Source organism: Heterocephalus glaber, unplaced genomic scaffold (genome assembly GCF_053883595.1).
Source record: "Heterocephalus glaber isolate CG9 unplaced genomic scaffold, H.glaber_assembly_v1.0 deba00001497, whole genome shotgun sequence".
Classification (NCBI taxonomy): Eukaryota; Metazoa; Chordata; class Mammalia; order Rodentia; family Bathyergidae; genus Heterocephalus; species Heterocephalus glaber.
In genome coordinates this window covers 35,485,886-35,501,359 of record NW_028258320.1, presented here as the reverse complement: position 1 = coordinate 35,501,359, position 15,474 = coordinate 35,485,886, and the positions used below count along the sequence as shown (strand labels likewise).

General features: G+C 35.2%; 1 protein-coding gene across 4 annotated transcripts in view; it reads left to right on the top strand.

Moving 5' to 3' along the window:
• Nucleotides 1–15,474, top strand: part of Prkg1 (protein kinase cGMP-dependent 1) — a 1,307,364-nt gene that overhangs the window by 260,594 nt on the left and 1,031,296 nt on the right. The window lies entirely within an intron of this gene.

The window sequence follows — 15,474 nt, the reverse complement described above, 5'->3', positions numbered from 1 at the left end:
ACCAGGGCACTGGCATATTCAGTGTCTGGTGATGGCCCCCTTTCACAGAGATGACTTCTTGCCGTACCTTCTTGTGGTAGGAGGGACTGGCTTGGCCTGTAAGTTCTCCTTTATAAAGGGCTCAAATCCTATTCAGGAGGTCTCCACCTCACAACTCAATTACCTCACAAAGGCTGTACTTCATGCCATCTATCTCCTTAGGGTTTGGGAATCTAGCATGTGAATTTGGGGGAATATAGGCAGTTCATTGCATACATCAGATTATTAACTAAATTTATTAAATAGAATTATATCATAAGAAAGTTCTACTAGATATTCATATTTGCTGAATTACTTGTTTAACAATTTTCATTTATTTCAAAGCAAGGATAAGCATATTTTAGACTATTTTTCCTTTTAAATCTTTGGTTAGGGATCTTTGTGACTGCTAAAGTAAAAACTTATGTTTGCTTAATTATCTTTTCATGTATTATATATAGCTATTAATATCATAAATATGTATTATTATGTATGAATTTTCTCTGAAGGTTAGGGGTTGCTTTTTAAGTGAATGTAGCTATAAGCTGAGAATTCTTAAATCTCGTTTTCATTAAAAAACTTGACGATTTAGAGAAGTTCTAGATTTGTTGCATAGAACACACAGAATACAGGAGAGCTTAGTGTAATATGGTGCAGATTATTCACAACACTGAGTTTCAGAAAAGAAAAAGTTGATCTATAAGATTTGAATAGATTCACTGTGATCAAATCATACAGTTAAAATTCACTTGCTGTGTTTTGGATAAGATACTAACTGATGGTGTGTTGGAATGTCATAGATGTGCATGTAGATTTTAGCAAGAGGTACTCATGATATCCTTATGAATGAAGGGGAGGGCTAGGAGTTCAGTAATTGCATTATAGAGATCTTTGGTTGCTTGAATGATGATAGCATTATCATGAATTAATGCCAACTTGATGGAAACTTTATTGTGTTTCAATAAATTAATAAATTCACAGAAAACCTTAATGGTATTCTAGTAAAATTTAAAATATTAGAAATTGGAAGGTTTAGTTCATATTTTAAATAAGGACATATATTAAAAAGTAACAGACATGAGAGAAGATAAGGCTTAAGTTTAATATCACTTATTTCAGTTTTTCAAATTATAAATCCAGAAAGGAAAATAAAATGACTCTGAAAGTCACCAGAGGACGACATTGGACTAATGGATAAAAGTTTTAGGAACATACATTTTTGTTCAGTGAAAGAAAGAAATTAAGAATGTGTATGGCTGTCTAAAATTGAAAACGACCGTATCAGGAAGTACCCAGTGTTTGGCTTTAGATAGCTTTATTTTAGCAGTAATTGGGGGAACCCAGGGACCACTGGATAAGCACTTGACAGCATTTTCTACTAGATGTTCAGCACCAGATTTCACAGTGATGATGAGGTAGATGGGTTAAATAATCCTTTATTTAAAGGATATAACTCTTCTTTAAACTTTCACAATACTTTATTTTTAAATCTTTTGACATTATTCCCATGTAATGTATATATTTTTGTATCTATGACTTATTCATTTATTTAATTTAAATCCTTTGAGGGAGACACTTAAGACTTATGTTATTTAACTTAATATCTTGCATATTACTAGTTGAAATAGTAAATAATAGTGAAAGAAATGAATTAATTCTATAATTAATTCTATAACAGTATATATTCTTCCATAGATGTCAGGACATTCTTGATCCTTGAAGATATGATATGTACAGCAGCATGCACACTAACACTTCAGTTCTTGCTCTTTTTGTCGCTTATATGCTGAATTTATTATTCTTGTCTGGATCTATCCAATTTACCTTGTTTAACATTATTAATCAGAGGCAATCTGTTAGCCAGTAGGAATTTAGACATATAATATGACCTTCTTTAGAACACTGTGGTTTGTTCATCTTTCTATACCAAATGCTTGGTTTACGACTGATTCTCAAAAATTGCTGAGTTTCTTCCTGACCAGATTGTACAGTTTGGTTTTAAAACACAAATTGAAGCTTTGTAATGGAGAATATATTTCATATGGAGAACGCAATATGAACCATGAGGTGTGGTATAGTGCCATTGGGGTCAAGTTAAGCATCCAGGTAACTGGGTTATGGGCGGCGAGGAAGAATGGCACAGATGTGGCTATAATCACAGCTGAAACTATCAAGTCTCATGCCAGCAAGTGCTATATGTGCCTCACAGACTGTGAAAATGAATATGTCTCATGGACATGCCTGGACTATTCTAACTTAGGGCAACTCTGCGTCTTTTAGAACATGATCTAGTCACTGAATCATCTTCTTTGTCTTTTAGAACTTGTTCCAGTCATTGAATCATCTTGTTTAGGGACTGTTGGAGCAAGTGGGGGAGCAGTGGCAAGCATTCGTGTGGTACCCAATATGACCCAGACTTGGGCCTTGTTTGGAAGCTCTGTAATGCCAGGTGTTGACATCAAACATTGTTTGCCATAGAAGCTAGTATTCCAGATGTTTGTGCATACAGTTTATGTCTGGAATATGGTTTCAGATGTTTAAAGATGTATTTACCCTAGAAGTAATGTTATTTTTGTCTGCCTTTTGGAAACTTCATTTTGCCTTAATATAGCACTTCGAATGCTTGAGGAAGCTAAGGGTATAGAGCTACTAACAGGGTCTCTTTTCTGAGGCAGCTGCCACATTCTTAGTCTAAGTGGATTCTTTCTAAAATGTGTTTCCCCATGTGGCTACTTTTACTGCTTAGGCATTTGGTTAATTTTAAATTGATGTCAGCACTTGCTGCTAAGTTGATTTGAAAAGCTCTCTAGTTTTACACTTCATATATATTGCTATCCCCTAAACATCATGGTAATAATTTTAGCCGTAGCTTCAGATTTAACAGTGTCTTTAAGTAAATTGCTTTCTTACTTCATATTTAACTATCAGAGAGAGAGAGAGAGAGAGAGAGAGAGAGAGAGAGAGAGAGTTCATTAGTAAGTACAAAGTGTTTTCCTAAGCATATGGAGTTCCTTCCTTAAGAATTTACTTCCAGGTTCATTCATACACATTTCATATACAGATGAGCTTTGCTGCTGGGAGCTAAGTAATCATTTTTCAATCTGATGCCATGCAAATTTATGCTTTCCTGAAAATCTTTTGATGGCTTTTAAAAAAAAAATTTAAATAACAAACCTTCCTTAGATTAACAAGCCCCTATAGGGTATGGATCCTGTTTATATTTTCTTAATTCCTGATTTGAAAACCACATGGAATTTATACTGTCTGGTCCCTGGAACTTGCCATGTTTCCTCCTGCTGTGACCTTTGCACATACTGTTCCTCCTCCTGGAATGGAATGTGTATTCCCTTTCCTCCAATTACTCCCCCACATCATGTATTCCAGCCCAATCATCATTTCCCTAGGAATCCTGAACCTCTACCTATGTCAAATCCTGTTTTAAGCTTATGTGTTTCTGACATGTTTATAATCTTTGGTTAAAATTTTGCATTATAGTATATAGTATATAGTTATAGTATATTATATTTAAACATTCTTAAAATCTCATTTCCATGGTAAGGAATAACTGGTCATCTTGAAACTTTTCATAATATCCCATGCCCAGTACCAAACTGACTCTATTTCTTCAAGAAATTTAAAGACTACTTATCAGACTACAAACAAGGCCTTTTAAAGCTTTGGGAAGTCATACAACAAAGGTGAACATGGTGAAGCTTGGAGCCAGATAAATTTGATTTCAAATCCTTTTCTTACTAGCTTTTGTGTCCTCTGAAATATATCTTAAACTCCCTGAGACTCAGTATCCCCACTCAATGAATATATAAAATGGAATAAAAAAAAATCCTCATTTCAAAGCCAGGGATGTAGCTCAGTGGCACCGTGCCTGCCTGGCAAGCTCAAGATCCTGAGTTGGATTCCTGATACCAGAAGAAAAAAAATTTTTTTAAATCTCATTTCAGAACTTTAAAGATTTCAATCAGAAATTGAATTGTTCCAAAATTTAACCAAGCAATATCATTAGCAAATACTATACTTTAACAGGTACAAGAATATTCTCTGTAGTAATACTAGCAATAGTAAAAGATCAGAAACCAAATGTTTAGAAAATTAATTAAATAAGTGATTTTACATCTATTCAGGGGGATATCATATAGCTGAAGGGAGTAGAATTAATATGAGAAAATGAAAAGTCTTTGTAAATAGAGGGGTGGAGGGGTTGAAGGGAGGGCAGGGGAATGGGGAAAATAAGAATCAAGATATATTATGTAAAGATACAAATCTGCAATGGTGAATGTCATTATATTGTATACCTAAAATGTACCAATAAAATTAATTTTAAAAAATTAATTAGATACAGGAAATTAGTTGTAGGACAATGGAATTGATATGAAAGTCACAAATGACTCAGATATGAGGAAATATTCAAGATACAAAGTAAAATGAAATAAATTTCAGAAGGACATGAAGAAAAAGATAGACACATGTATGGAAAGAAGCATTCTGGAAGATACTCAAATCCCAGGTAAAAGTGGTTATTACTGGGACATTTGATAAGTGGTCCACATATTTATGAGCAGAGGTATACTATACTCGCATGTTATACTTTTCTACATTTTTACCCAAAACATGTAACACTTATATAACTTTTTAAAAAGTCTCATAAAATATGGTATTATCCTCCTAGATGGTTGTAAGAAATTAGACAGGGAATCACATGTGAGAAATATCTGCTATATACTAGGGAGTTAAAACTGCTTTACAGGAAAGAAATAGTCCCTAATCACACCTGCACAGGGCTTCCTGCTGTGACAATTTCACCGTAGTCTTCAGAGACCTGGTAACTCTTAATTATGAAGCTTAAGACTTACTCCCATATGTCCTGGCCAGATAGATGAGGTCAGTCTCAGTCCTTCTGCCTGGGAGTGAGAATTAGGACAGAATCCCACATTCACTCCAGGAAGCAAAAAAATGTTCCATAGGTCTACAAGAGCCCAGGTAACAGCAAACATATTTTACGTTAAAAATTAAGAGAATTTCAGAGGGCAGTTCCTAGTTTTTTTCTAACAAAAGTTGCACAGTTTCGTAAAGTTAAAAATCAGAAACATCAGTCACCAAAAAGGAAGGTATTGTCAGTGCTTGGGCTAGATATTAGTGCATAGATAGACAACTCAAAGATACATGTAGCACTGGAGATCGCGAAGCATTCAACGACAATATAGACATGTTAGAGTGAGCTGTGGGTTTGTGTCTCATCCCTGTACCTAACTTCTAGATTCCAGCTCACTGTCCTTCCCCATTAAAAAATGGAATGCCACTGCTCTGTGGCTTAAACACAGATTATTTTTACTTGTACTGTGTACATGAAAGTATCTTTCATTGGAACCATGGGATTTTTTTTCAGTTCTACACTTGAACATGATTTGCACATGAACATGAACACTGAATTGTTCCATTTCAGACTAGAACTTCTGTTGCGAGCAAACCATTCTGGAACTATTTGGTGATGAGTGAATTGTTAGTATTCTGATGCTGTGACAAAATCCTGAGAAAGTGAACTAAAAGGAAGAAAGGTTTACTTTGCCTTATGGTGTCTGAGGCTTCAGTCCATGGTTAGTTGGTTCCATCACTGTGGACCTCTGGCAAGGTAGGAACATCAGAGCAGAAAGGTGTGGAGGAGGAAAGCAGCTTGCCTCATGGCAGCCAGGAAGCAGAGTGAGAAAGAGCACATACTGGTGGACTTTCTTCTTCTTTCACTTTAGTTTCATTCAGGCCCTTCACCTATTAGGCGGTGCTGCCCACACTCAAGGATGGGTCTTTCCCCTCACTTTGCTGTTCGAAATGCCAATAGTCTCTGGAAACATCCTCATAGACACACCCAGAAGTGTGGTTTACTAATTTTCTATGCATATCTCAAGCCAACCAAGTCAACAATTCAGAGTGACCATCACAGGGAATCAGTAACTGACCTAGTAGCTCATAGTCATCCCCAAGTTGTTTTACATCACAATATAAAGTATTTATCCCTGTCATGTATAGCATTTGTTAGAGAAACTGGCAGACCCAGATAAAAACACAGCATTTTATCCTGGATAACAGTCTGAGGTTTTATGTATTTTTGGTGAGGTCACTACACCAGCTTCGTTTTTATTGCCTCTGTTCTTGATACAGTAAACACTCATGCCTTTATAATCCTACATGATTCCACAAACTGACACATTCCCAAGTGGTTTTGATTGGCTGCTTTTCACTTGGCAAGCTAAAGATAATAAAAAGAGGTTCACCGTGGAGATTTACGCATGTAGGAGAGCAATTTCTGGGGGCGTGTGTGCATACAAATAGAATCTGTAAACTCCAGCATAGCCAGTATCCAGGAGTCTAAAAGTACAACAAACTGATTTATGTGACAAAGTACTTGAGCCAAACCTCTATGCTGGTTTTTTGGCAAAATCTACCATATGGTCTTTTAATAAGAGATATATTAATAATTGCAGAAACTAGTAATACAGCAGAAGAATTGGTTGTGCCAGCTTTTACTGTAATAAAGATTTAGAACTGGTTCCTCAATATCATCTATCTAGCAGGTATGTTTTAAATACAGTCACTTTAAGGCAAAGGGAGGTGCTATGTGGCATCCACTTGAAAAAATGGACATATGTGTGATGGTTAAATTTTGGAGTTCTGTAATATCACAGTAAATATTTTATAACCAGTTTATTGTTATTTTATACCACTTTTCATTTGAAAATGTACAAAATTAACAGGAACAATATTTTTTATCTTACTGTCCTTTAAGAGAAAAGACACCTAAGAATCTGCCTCAGTGCAATTAAAAATATATATTGATAAAAGGTTCAAATAAAAGTGGGAACAGTTTCCAGAATTAGGACATCATCCTAAAAGAGATAGAAATCAAGTGCAAATTCTCATCCTGCCTTTCATGAAACATGTTTCTTTGCCTGCTCTGCCTTCCCTTTGGATCCTAGAAGTACCATAGCAGCCCTACTTCAGTATTCACATTCCTCACCATGATTAATTGGTTAGGGATAGTGTATGGGCCAGCTTTCCCAATGCAGAGACAAAATGCCTGAAACTTGCCATCTAAGGATGAAAAGTTTGTTTTAGCTCACAGTTTCCAAGGTTTTAGTCCATGGTCAGCTGACTCCAGGGCTAGAATATGATGGAGAAAGTCTTAGGGGAAAAAAGCTTCTCATTTCATGATGGTCAGGAGGCAGAGCACAGGGGAAGAGTGCCAGAGAGAATAGAGTCTCCAGTGTCGAGCTGTGGGACCCACTCAGACACTCAGAAACATGCTTTACTAATCCTTTAGGCATCTATCACACTAATCAAGTTGACGTTCAAGATTATCACAGCTAGGATTTTGATCAAAAGTGAGCTAATCCAGTCACTGGGCACAGGTCAGTCGGATTATTTCTCTCAGGAATTTGAACAAAGTAGTGCAAAGACTTGAGAGATTGAGGAATGCTCATAAAAACTGCAATGTGTTGTATAGAATGGGCTGTGGGCTATTTCAGGGTCCATGCTGAGAATGTACAAAATATATGCACACAAGAAAGTGAGAGGTGGGGTTAGGAGGAAGGAAGAGAAAGAAATGTGGAGTAAAATGTAGAAGAGAGAGAGAGAGAGAGAGAGAGAGATACTAGGAATGACCTATAGCAAAAGAAGTCTTCATGAGAACACCCCATTTACAACATAATTTTGTATTCCTGCATGGATGACTATGATTGAAATCAATTTCTACACTAAAATCTGCAATACATAATTGTTCTTAGAAAAATTCCTTAAACAATCAAAAGACTAGAGTAGCTTCAGTATTTGGTGTAATAAAAATAGAGAGTATTCTAGTATGGGAAGTTTACTCCAAATGGAATGTTTTTAAAACTTAAAGTCTAGAATAAACATGGACATATCAAAATTGGATGGATTTCTTCAAGACCTAACAAGAATTATTTTTATTCGAATAACCAATTTACTAACTAAAAAAGGGATACACAGAATTCATTAATTCAATGTCATATCTTAGGACACAGATAAATTCATGTGAGATTTATGTATGATAGGTGATTGATTTAAATTGGGGAAATTCAAATAAATTCTTATACTTTTAAGGGAGCCATAAAAGTGAGTTTACCTCTTATGAAAACATCCTCTTGATGACTGCATCTAAATCTATATTCAGAAATCCTATTTCTTCCATTGTTCCCTAGGGTAGCAAATAGGAATTGACCCGATGACACTCAAATGTCTTGCTAGTGCCTTCTTATAGTTCTAATCTTCTTGCCAAGAGTCTGGAGAACATAATGCCCTACTGAAAGACTGGGGAAAGTTCTCTTATTTTGAGTTCATCAAAATCAAAACTAAGAGGCATATTTTCCTAATATGAGTTGTTTCAATTTGGGGGTTTGTTTAGTTTGGGGTTTATTTAGTTTCAATTTGGGGGTTTATTTTAGACAAATCTGCCAGTGGAGCTCTTTGCCCAGATACGTTAGATAAGTTGCCTAACTTCTCAAGGCATAGTGCTTAGATCCATCTCTCTGAATACATCAAAGGGTATCAAAGAGCCTCCCACCTTTCAAAGTTCTACATGGTAGTGGGGCTCACTGTCTTTCCATGAAACCTACCAGCCTTTCTGTCTCACACAAACACTTGCAGGTTGTTTTGAGCCTCTTCTTACTTTTTATGAGCAAATCCCTTTTCCACTTTTTGATGATCTAGACATTTCTACCCAATTGCACTGAAAGACAGAAGCCATTTATTCCCTGTTTTTTAAAGAGAGTTCAACCCTTTGAAAAACATGTATTTTCCCCTATAAAAAATTTTAGAACAAATAATGCTATGAATATATTTAAGGCAAAAATAAAAAGCAGTCAGCTTTTTTACCTGAGCTGAACTTGAGCTTTTTCTTATCAAAAAAGATTCATTTCTGCTTTAAGAATATAGAACTTTAATTTGGGAGTTATATTCTCCACATTAAATAAAGTTCAAGAAGAAAGAATATTTTTCCTAGCAACAGGAAAGTAAAGAATTCATAATAAAAGTAATATCTTTCTACATAAGGGTTAATCAATAAAATTCTGCACCCTTTTTTTTTGGTAATTTTCTTCCTCAGGGGAAATTAGCCAAAAAATGAACTCAGCCCAAAGTTTTACTTCTGAGTGGAAAAGGAAAAAAATTAGAAGTCTTTCTCTGAAACAAAAACAACACAGAAAGTCACATTATGATCTTTGCCAAATTGATGACTAATAAATTTGACATACTAATTTTTATGTTTTATGGGCTATGAATAGACACATTTCATATGACTAGGGATATATTCTATTCTTAAGTAACTTGAAATAAAATCATTAGTATTACTCTTGATTTTCTATATCCAAAAAACCAGAATATGTCTTGGACATGGAATTCAAAAAAGTGCCTTCCAGAATATCTAGTGTTGGCAAGAGTGTTGAAGAACAACATATTCTTCTTGAGGACAATATTCTAGGACAGAAGCCAGAGTCACCTATAGAAACATAAATTGTTTAAAGAAGAAAATTTTCAAACCACATTTAAGTTCTCTTTGAAATAATTCTGTCTTGCTGTTATTTATTGAGGTATTTGGGAAAAGAAGATTTTTTTTTTGCTTGCTTTCAAGTTTTAAGGATAGATATTCCTATCCTGTTCCTTTTTGGATACCATGGCGGATTGCTCTTTCATCAAATAATTATCAAACCCAATTAGGCTTAAGTCACCGTCAGGCAATTTGTTCTAAATCACTTTGCATCTTGCAGAATAAAACCAACTTCCTTTCTTAGAAATAACTAATAATTGCCATTCAACATGCAGCCTTGTCTGTTACCATCTGCTTTTGCTGAAAATTCTTCTAGTTTTCTTTTCTTAATGCCCTGGAGATACATTTTGTGAATTCTCACTACTAATGTCATTTCTCACAAGGTTTTTCCTAGTCTTCTGGTTGTTTTAAAATTTATGATTCATCTTACAATAAAATTCCAAAAATCTTAATTTTATGCTTCCTTTACAATATTAGAAAAATAGAAATCTTTGGATTGATTTAGGGACATGAAAATGATAAGAACAAAAATTTATTATTAAAAACTATCATCAAAATGATGAAAACTGGTTAAATTATGTGTACTAGCTATTCCTATGAATATAAGAAATTATAGAGAATTTTTTTTTATGAGAACGGTTTTTAAAAATTCCATCAGAGATGGCTAAAAAATGGAAAAAAGTCAAAGACAGAAAGAGAGAGAGAGAGAGAGAGAATTATATTTTTATCATCTGGAGAGGAGAAAATATTAGCAAATATTCTTTATTTCCTAGGTCAGTTGTGCTCAAAAGTTGTACTTCGAGCATGTCAGGGTCATCTGGAGGGCTTACTAAAACAAATTGCTTCCTCTATCCCTAGAGTTTTTGGTGTATTAGTTATGGGTTGGGATCTCAAATATGAGTATCCCACAAGATCCCAGGATACTGATGTACTTTGAGAACCACTGTTCTAAAAATTAATACTGAATAGTTTCTCTAGTGTGAGAAACTGAAAGTGTAAATAGGATTAAAAGGATTAATAATTGATACTTTGAAATAGGAAAAGGTCCAAGGGGGTAGGGTGGTGGGAAGGGATGAGGAAAGGAAAAATTATGAGAAAAGAAAAAAAATGGAAATGAAGTCTATGTAAATAGGGAAGGGTGGAGGGGATAAAGGGCACACAGGTAATGGGAAAAAAATGAAAACCAAGATACATTATGTACAGGTACAAGCACCCAATGATAAATGTAAAAGGATTGTATCCTAAAATGTACCAATAAAATAATTTAAGGGGAAAAAAAGGCAAATAGACAAACAAACAATAAAGCATTAGGTACACAGAAAAAAAAAAAAAAGAATTAGAGCCATTGGTTCTGGATTCAGCGTGTGACTTTGCACAAGTCATTTGCCCACTTACCCTCACTTTCTCCATCCGGGATGTAAGATAATCTCCAGCTAGTTGCCTCATGGAAACACCAATTAACCAATGTATATAATAACCCTTAACTCTTACACAACTATAACCTGTTACATGGATAATTCAGATAATTCAAGTGTCATTGTATTACTTTCATACACAGTACACAAGTGTTCATTATTTCCTGTGGTATCAATTGTCTTTGTTGCCAGTATTTGGCAAGTATGTTTTGATACTTTTTCTGACTCTCTGTGCACTTGGAAAGGAAGAAAGTCGTTTGCATTCTGAATATAGTTTGAACTCTGGATAGATGTTAATCCATCTAAAGAACCAGTTTTTTTCAGGTTCTGTGAGATTCCAGAATAACACACTTGAATTAAATTAACTTACATGAAGAAGTAACATATGCCATCAGAAAGGGATTAGGACAGACTACATCCCAGTAGAGTTCTAGTTACAAAGCTTTTCCTACTCTGAAGATGAGAATGAGAAGTTTTAGTCAGACCTTTTGATTTTACCAGGACTGTCTGGGTTCATGCTTATTCTGGCATAACTCCCAGTAATGTCTTCATTTACTTTCAGGAGTGGCCCTGTTTAGATAATAAATTTTATACTCTTCCTTGCACCAAACAATAGGCTTTGAATATTTCCATTCTCATAGGCAATTCAATCTAACTTACTATGCTTAATGTCATTAAATAATGTTTTATCTCACTGAAATCTAGTTTTCACTTTAACCAAAAGACCTCTGATTCTCAGTTTCCTATTTTGGTATCCTCAGGGCCTGTGACAGCTTTTTGTGCCAAACAGTTGCTCAAATATGCATGTTGTGCAAGAGCTTATGGTTGTAAGGCACATGCTTGAGGAACACACAGATTTTCTGGGGATGTCACCACAGTTCATTTCCATAGGGCCTATGGAACACTAGCATATTTAGTGGGACCTGTCAGTTAAGCAAGGCTAAAGGTTTTTCTGGCCCTTCAGTGCTAGATTTGACAGACCAAAATTAGTAGACTGAGAGAATAGATCTCATTTCCTAGAACAATCTTTCATGTATGTCCCAGTGAGATACACTGCCTTGGGTAGTAAAGCAGGCTGACCCTAAAGAGTAAAGATATGTGCAAACTGAAGTCTTTAGATTATAGAGAATCATTGAATTCCTAACTAAATAAAGGAAAAAATGTTTTGATAAAAATAAAATGCATGTCAATGTTGCAGTACCTCCCTAGGTATCTATGAAGAGAGAAGGTTCCGATTATGAAACATTTCCTGTAAAGGTGGTAGTTATTTTTCTCATGAATTCATGAAAAAGATTTCCTCCTGGTGACTTCAATGTTATAGGTCCTGGTAACTGACCATTTTAAGTCCTTAGGTTTTTCAAATAGATGATTAAATAAAAATGACCTCCAGAGTTATGTCACTTGCTGATATTTGCAGTGTTGTCTTTACATATCCTTCAGTATTTTCCCTGTGGAGAAGGTGGACTTTCATAGAAATTGCTCATTATTAAATTATAAGATAGATAGTTGTATTTTCTTTTTCTTCTTTTTAAAATTATGAGGCTATTCCTAGTACTCAAAAATAAGAATTGTTATAAACTCATTTTCTAACCGATGCTGTTTAAGTTAGAAGCATGAATTTTTTCCCATTGATAAGTAGTAATAGAATAATAAAATGTTAGAGAGCATCCAGTTTTCATAGGCAGTTTTGTTCCTATTAAAATATTTTTCATGCTTTGTTTAACCATAGGAACATTTGTTAAATGTTTCTTAACATTTATAATATAAAAGACTGCTGCAAAAATTCTGGGATATTACCTCCAAGGTTAAAAACTTCCATTTATAATTAAACAAATTATTTGTTTTTATTGTAGAAGAATTTTTAAAATATTTTCTTCATTTGGTATGTTTACACCTAAATAATAAAAGCAATAGAAATATAGTGAGCTAAAGATAATTAATTTAAAAACTACAAGGAATTGGGATTATAACAATTGAAAAATCTTTTTGGAAAATAACTGATTTTAGAAAGCATGATAAACAATATTAAAAAATTGGAGTCTGGCCAGCTGCACTGTAGAAACAAATTAAAATAGAATTTCTGTTCTTAGCTAAAATATCAGCTCACACCCTTCTCTAACCTTGCAACAAGAAACTGCTTCTTAAATAGCATCTGTAACCCAGAAACCAGAAATAAATAATAGAATTATTGGAACATAGGAAAACAATACAGCAACAAGCCAGATTTCACAACATTTTTCAGGATATATATTAAAAAATAACTAGCAGGGAACCAAATTTAATGCCTTCCGACCTTAAGTAGCACACCAACAAGTATACATAAAAGTTAAAGGTGGGGTTTCCCAGATACTTACTTCTTTTACAGTAGAACCTGTGCAAGGAGGTTATGAAAAGCACACTTAGCCAAATGGCTAAAAGAAGCATTAGGCATTTCAGCGACTTTTTCACATTTGGATAATGTGTGAAATTATTTTCAACTTTAAAAATATCTTTACACCTTCCGCTGTGCTGAGAGTGAGATGAGACTTTAGCGCCTGCTCAAACTCTGGCCAGGTCTGTGGCGGAAAAGAGCAGAGAGGGATGTTCTTGCACCATATCGACTCTTTCATTGAGGGCATTGGTGTTTTTATTGGCTGCAAAAGTGGTTAAAAGGGGATGGTGGGGCCGGGGATTTAGCTCAGTGGTTCCGCCTCCTGCCGTGCAAGCACAAGGTTACTGAGTTCTATTCCCGGTACCAAAGAAAACACTAGTTCAACCTGAATTTGATTTCTGGCTCCATGATTGTCTGGTGGTATAACCTCAAGCTTGCTAACTTCTGGGAGACTCAGCTCAGTTGTGGTAAGATGGAATTTCAGTGCCCACTGTATAAGGCCAGAATGCGAGTAAACCCAGTAATTCTTGCAAAGCATTAACACAATTCCTGGCATATAGAAACTTCCAATAAATAATGGCTATTGGTGAGTGAACCCCTAAAGAAGACATAGATTATTTCTGAAACTTGTGGCCCACAAGATGCCCAGTTTTTCACATCTGAGCAGATGTCATTTTACATGCAATCACAAACATTTTCATTTATATATCAAAGATTCTCATTTTCCTGGCATGTCTTAGAGACTCAATATATTCTGCTGAATGAGTAGGCTATGGCTTAATTGTTAAACAAAAATTAAATGCTGCTTTTGCCTATATCAGATCATGTATCCAATGCTCAGGGACATTCACTGGCTCTCAGTTACCTCCTCTGAGAACACATCTGGTTAAATTACTATTTTCTTCTAAGCATTCCAATTTTCTTATAGCCATACCTTTGTGAGATTCCTTCACCTCTCCCTATCAGTTTCTCCTGGTAAAATATTTCTAACTCTTCAAGATTAATTATATGTTACACTAGCTTTTGAGGCCCCCTAGGATTATGCATTTTAAACGTGTCTTGTATTACTTTCCTTTAAGAAAACTAGTTGTTTTATATTTGTCTCATTAGTAATTTTTAAGGCCAGGAATTCCCTCTTTCAAATTTTACACCTCTTCAGTATCTTTTGTGTATTTTATTTAATTGAGGAAATACCTTCCGATAAGACAAAATCAGATAGGGACTGGCAAGTTATCAAGAGGAATATCAGCTTGAGCTCAGGAGAGACCATATTGTGCAGCCTGGAGGGAAAATGTCCAAATTACCTTGTAGTCAAATGAAGAAGACTTCTTGCTTAAAGGGATAAAAAGTTGGGATGATAAAAGTACTGAGCTCTGAGTACCTAGGGAAAGGATTTGGGCCAGAGTTGGGCTGCCTTGGGGTGGATCTCTTCTAAAAGAATGATAAAAGCCTTTTTTATTTCTAGTCTGTCCAGAATTCTTCTATGTGCAGAATTCTTATTTCTGCATTTATATTACTCTTGCCACATCCATTGAAAATGAACTACATGACACTCCTTGTGCTGGGTGCATTGTATGTTTTTATTCTTTTAACCCTCCCAACAACCTCATGGCACAGATCCTATTAGGATTCCCATTTTAGAGCTGGAGGACATGAGGCTCAGCCATGTTTAACCCACATTCACAAAGCAGGTAGAATTTGAAGCCAAATCTGCCTGATGTCAGAACTGTTCATAGGCTGAATTATTTGTTTGTTTTAAAAGTTTATCTCAGGACAGTGGCTATGGCACAGGCAACCTCTGGTGAGAGTTCATTCTCTCCAGTCCATAAAGTACCTTATTTAGTTAGTTGTTTACTACAGGGAATCATTGAACATCAGATCTGGAAAACATGTTAGCAAACATTTACTCCCATAATTTTAAGAGGAAGAAACTAAAGGGAGACAAAGTGCTTTCCTTTAGATCTGTGAATAAGTGGCAGAGTTGGCACCAGAACCCTGTTTTCTTTACATAGCCAGTGCTAATTCCTCGGGAGGCAGGAATAAACAGCTTTACAGATTAGCCTTGTAAACCGAAACCTATACAGTGAAAGCAAATGTCACAA